The sequence below is a fragment of the Chaetura pelagica genome, unplaced genomic scaffold, assembly GCF_000747805.2.
Source record: "Chaetura pelagica isolate M959 unplaced genomic scaffold, ChaPel_1.0 scaffold166, whole genome shotgun sequence".
NCBI classification, from domain to species: domain Eukaryota; kingdom Metazoa; phylum Chordata; class Aves; order Apodiformes; family Apodidae; genus Chaetura; species Chaetura pelagica.
Genome location: NW_009953758.1, coordinates 4,997,559 through 5,003,388, shown reverse-complemented (window position 1 = coordinate 5,003,388; position 5,830 = coordinate 4,997,559).

Below are 5,830 nucleotides of genomic sequence, written 5' to 3'. Positions count from 1 at the left end.
GCGGAGCGCTGAGAGGCGGAGATCAGCAGCGAGGGGCGGCAGCGCGGGGCTGGCGGAGGGGACACGCCGAGCTCGGCCCGGGGGCGCCGCCGTTAGCGCTGCGAGCACCGCAGGAAGGGACAGCCGCGTTCCAGCACCACTTCGCATCCCCTGGCATCCTTCGAGCCACAGCGCAGGTCTGCCTTCTTACCGGCTAGAGCGCAGAGCCGGTGGCACGGGGAGCTCTGGGCTTCTGTGTTGGAAGAGTCACGCACCGAGTCCAGGGACAGGTCAGTTTGCGTGTAGCAGAGCGCTCTGCCTCGGTTTCCCCTTGTGATTCGGTTGCTCTTTGTCTCTCAGTTGCACTGCCCCTAGCCTGGGTTTGGAGGGCTCCTAAGGGAATAACAAACTGAACCGGTAACAATCTTGAAAGCACAAATAGAAGCCTAAGTTGATGTCTGTGACACCAGCTGCTCTCATGTGTTGAAGAACGAGGAGCTCAGCTTAGGCACAGCGAGGCCAAATGGAGACAAAACAAAAACGGGCAGACAAACAAGAGTGTGCTTGGCGAGAAAAAAAAAGGCTTTCCCCCCTTCCCCCCGTTTCTCTTTCGTTCTCCTATAGGGGGACTTCGGAGGTATGGCTAAGTAGTTACATGACAGCAGCCAATCACTTTATTCTATACAAGCCTGGTCCCAGCTTTGATCGGAGAGACTCCTCTATGCTTTCCCTTGAAGATGCACTAGACCTTTTCCCCCTCCAGTGTGGATGCCTGCTCGAGGAGTTACTCTGCAAGAGGTTGAGAGAAAGGAACACCGTGCCAGACTCAGAGGAAGGGTAAGAAATATGAAATCCTTATACAAGAACTCTTACTCATATCTTCATTAGCTGGATTTAAATCTTAAAGAAAGCTTGAACTTCTAAGCCTTGGAAACTGTAAGACTTCAGCATCCTTTTAAACGTGAGAGAGAAGATTGCAATCAATGTCTTACCACATTATCCTAAGGTATTCTTTTAATAATTGTTTCAGATCTAGTATAAGACCTATTAATAAGTTGCCAGCACTCAATTAGCTTTTGTGTAATAGTTACTGGTTATTCAGTTGTTTTCTGTTATTAAGGTGAGTTGCTGTTTTGTTACCCTGATATCCTAATATTTGGGTAATCCAATTTGGGCCTTTTAGTCCAATGTTTAAGATTTTTTATTATCTACAATAAATCTTGGTTTCGTGCACGTACCTCTCATCTACTGTCTTCCCCATAGGGGACACTGTCGCCTCATTTTGAGCAGCCTAAAATGAGGTAGGACAAGGAGCACTCTCCAGTTAAGGAAACGCAGGCAGTGCTTTGCAGACAGGCTGGAGTCACTCATTCATTTTATGCAAGTCTGTAAAGGCCCTTTTCAGCCAGGAAGTCTGAACTGCACTGTTAGTGCACGCCTCAGTTTTGGAAAGAATTCTAGGTGGGGCTCAAGTCGTCTGGCTTGCAAAATGGTACCATGCATTTCTTTGCTAGGAGGCAGGATATGTGTTTGCAGAGGAAGCTGCCTTGTTTTACACTACACAGTGCAGGGAACTGGGTCAGCTCAGGGAGAACATGACCCAAAGCAAACTTGAAGCCTCCTAAATGGAAATTTGTCCTGGGGCAGAAGCAAGGACAGAATGCAAGCTGGCTTGCATTCACCTATGAATGAAAGAACACTTCCACACAGGAGGGAAGAATGACTTTCAAAAGCCGATTAAAAGATTGCATCTATGGTAACTCATCTGAGAAGGAGTTACATTTTAAAAAGCCAACAAATAACCTTAATCATGGCATATTGTTTGCATAATGTTGTCAGTGCTCTGACTTATTTTAAACTGCTGATTCCTGTGGCTAATTGAAACAAAATGCTTAACACTACCAAAAAATCCAGTTATCTTGAGGGTAAGCACACCCATTAAAATTTTCCATCAAGAATCCCCTAACTAAAAGCATTAGAGCCACTACTGATGAGCTGCAGTAAATAGGATAAAATATAAAGATACTGTCTACTAAGTAACCCTGCTATCACGAAAGAGGCAGTGTGTAAGAACAAGGAATATCCTTCATTGTACTGCCATGGTTAGGAAACAACAGACTTGCTTTTGAGTGCATAAACCATCCTTCAGGTTCATGCAAGTCTTCACACTAAAAAAGCTTGCATTTCTAAAACTGTTTTTTCCCAAGTATGTCTTTGGGTCTAATAAAATGTATTACTTTTCCCCAAGGCAAGGGAAGAGTGTGAGGTGTTCCCTCCTTAAGAGTTAGGAGCAGCAGAGACAATGTGTGGTGAACTGACCACAACCCCTGTACCTCATGTTCCTGTGCCACTGGCAGATAGGAGGTAGACAATGCAGGAGCAAAGTAATCTGGGCCCAGGAAGAAGAGGGGTGGGGGAAGGTAGTTTTAAGATCTGGTTTTGGTTGGCAACAAATTAAATTGACTTTTTTCTGAAGTCTACTTTGGCCGTAAGCATAATCAGCAAGTGAACCCTCCCTGTCCTTGTCTCAGCCTATGAGTTTGTTTATTTTCTGTCCCCCCATCTCACAGGGCAAGGAGGAGCAAGTGGCCACACGGTTCCTTGTTGCCAGATAAGACAGTGCTTGGGACTGTTTTAGCAATTGCATACTTAGGACTCTCAGTTGCATATAGCATTACCATAGACATCTAACCTGCCATTTTTCACCAGCTTGTCACAGAATCACAAGTTAATCTGACTAGGGTAACGGAATTTTTGTCTTGGTGGCATCATTTGGCTCAGCTTACCTGTATTTGTAATTATGTGGAGAGCTGCTCAAAGGCTCTCAGGAAAACCAAGATCACAGCAGTTAGTGTTGCAGGTTGTGTAATTTTGTTTGGTTTATTTTGTTATTGCTGGCTTTCTTAGTGTTTTTCTTTCCTTTTCTTTAAACTCTTCCTTGATATAGCTAATCTATGGTGCTTATACCATACGAATAAATATATCCAGCTTCTTCAATTTACAAGTGCTGGAATCTGCTATTAAAAAGTCCAACCATCTTCCACATAAGGGATAGAAGAAAGTAGGGATTTTTATGACATCTAAAAATGCACATAACAGGTAAAAAAAATATTAGCAGTAGGTTCCCTTCAAATGCTCATTCTGAAGATACCTCCTACCATGATCATTATGTTGTTTTTTTATAATTATTTGACTCAAGAAATAAAACAGCTAATTTTGCCATCGGAGATAATGCCACAATCATATTACACAAGTATAGTGAACTGAGGTTGAAGGCTGCCCATTTAGACCCAAAATAAAAACCTATTTCAAAAAATGCAAATGTTTATAAAAGCTACAAAAGTATAAAGCAGAGAAAACAGAAGTGATTGTATATAATTACACAATTAGATGGTTCTTCAGTCTCATGATGTGCTCTTTTCCCCCCCAAAAAAAGGAAAGTAGGTCCAATGTAGGAGATCCTAGATAACATTTGCTAAGAAGCAAATCAAGTTCCTTGATTTAATTTTCATTAAAAAGTACACATGCTGTTAGCTTTCTTCCAGAATAAACAGAAAAACTAGAAAACTTCTATAAATTCTAATAACAATACAATATTCATTCTGTAGAAGAAAAAAACCTTTATTTTGACAATGCACAATATGGTCAAAAAATAATTTAGGGAATTAAAAAACTGAACGTATTTATCCAAATCATCCTGGATGGAAAATAAGTCATTTGTGTATAACAAATTACTATGCAACTTGGTACATTTTTCTGCAAAGTGCAGAGGTTCAACTTGCAGTGTGTCACTCCAGTCAGGTTTGGTAATACTACAAAGGTGCACTGCATTCTTCTGCCCAGCCAGGCAGCAGGAAATTGTCTATAACAGCCAACCTGATCCCATGTTTCAGGGTCACTCGCAAAAGCCCGCTTCTCATTAGCTCTTCACACCAATCCTATTGCACCACACAGGCAAAGTCAGCTTCAGCCTCTACCCTATGCCTCATCTCTACTTGTACCACCAAGGACCTGCCACAATCTACCTTCAAACCATCCAGATTTCATCCTTTTCCACTCAACTGCTCCCCTACTCTGTCTATACCATCTCACAGACAAGCCTGCACAAAGTAGTCCATGCCTCCCACAGTCATACTCCAACACCAACAAATGCCTACCTGAAGACTTCCACAATAACCCTTCAACATCAACAGCTCTGGCATGAAAAATTCCACTTTCTCCATTGGAGTCCACCCTATGCTAACTGCTGACAAACACACACTGTCCTCACCAAAGCCAAACACTACAATGACAAGTCTTCAATCAAGTTTGCATCAGCGGTGACTTGTTGCAGGTGTGAGCTAAGGTAGAGCTGGGCTTGGAAACTGCAAAGTGTACACCCCAGGGTTCAGCTTGGCATTTTATTGGGGAATCTGTGTTCTCCCTGGGAGACGACGAGCAGCAGAGGCTGTTTAAAGGCAAGGTGGGAATGGCTCTCCATGTCTCTGAAGCCCAGAGCAGAAAGCTGTCATCTGTGTTGTGGAACAGCATGGATCTTCTTGTGCACATGCTTTTCCAGCTGAGTTCGTGCTGCAAGGGAAGGGGAGGGAAGGGGGGAGGAGGTGTGGGACAGAGAGAAAGAGAAAGAGAGAGAGATTTACAATAGGATTAACAACCTCAACATTCCCACCCCAAGCACTAATTATTGCCCTGCCAGAGCTTGGGAATGAACAGTGTTTGTGTTCTCTTTCACACAGATGCTAGTGCAAGAAGATCCCAAACAATTTGACAGCTATCAGGAAGGCAAAAATCAACATCTTGAAAAAGGCAAGGACCCAGGAATGTTTTTCACGTGCAGCTCATGCATTTCACCTTACCAGAACCTCCTGCAGTGTTGAGCAGGAAACATGAAGCTTGGTGGCAGAATTCCTGGTATTCTGAAGCTAAGGAAGAAAGGAAGAAAAGTATGAGACTGAGATTTATGTGGCACACCGGTCCTAACAGGAAAAAAGAAAAAAAATAAACAGGGAGGAGAAGATGTCAGCCCTACTTAGCAGTTCTCAAACTCTGCCCACTAAGGAACAGAAAAACTTAAAGAGAAATCCTGACAGGAGCCAGAGGGATTCCTCACAGAAGACAAGGTAGGAAATGGAAACACAGCATATGTTAAAGTATATGTAGGGGCACCTCACCAGTTGATATAATCTAGTGGGATCTAATGCAGTCTTCTCTGTCCTCCTCAGTCTTCTCTGTCCTCCCCAGTCTTCTTTTCAAGCTGAGTGCGTGCTGCAAGGGAAGGGGCAAAGGAGGTGAGTAACCAAGTAAATACATGTCTTTTAATGAAATGCGAAGTAAACCAAGATAAAATGCAGCCCAAAAACCCAGGGCCCTGCTCACCCATCCTCAGACTTCCCTTCCGAAGTGCTCCACATCACCAGCCCCTCACTGAGGTACCTCAATGTTTTCCACCAAAGCCTTCTCCATGCCATCCTTTCACTGAGACACCTCAGCCTTTCACAGTCAAGCACCCCACAGCAATATCCCCGCCCTGAGGCACCTCAGCATTTCATGACAAAGCGCCCTCAGTGTCTTCCAATCACTGCAGTGCCTCAGCCTTTCCCACTGAAGCACCGCCCAGCCTCATCACCTTCCTGAGAGACCTCAGCCTTTCCCACTGAAGCATCCACAGGCATCAACCCCTCACTCAGGCACCTCAACCTTTCCCGCTGAAGCACACCCAGGCATCATCCCCTCACTGAAACACCTCAGCCTTTCCTGCGGAAGCAGCCCCAGCACCATCCCGTCCATCACCACCTCCCTGAGCACCTCAGTTTCCTGCCGCAGCCCCCGGTGCCGCCCCCTCCCGAGGCCC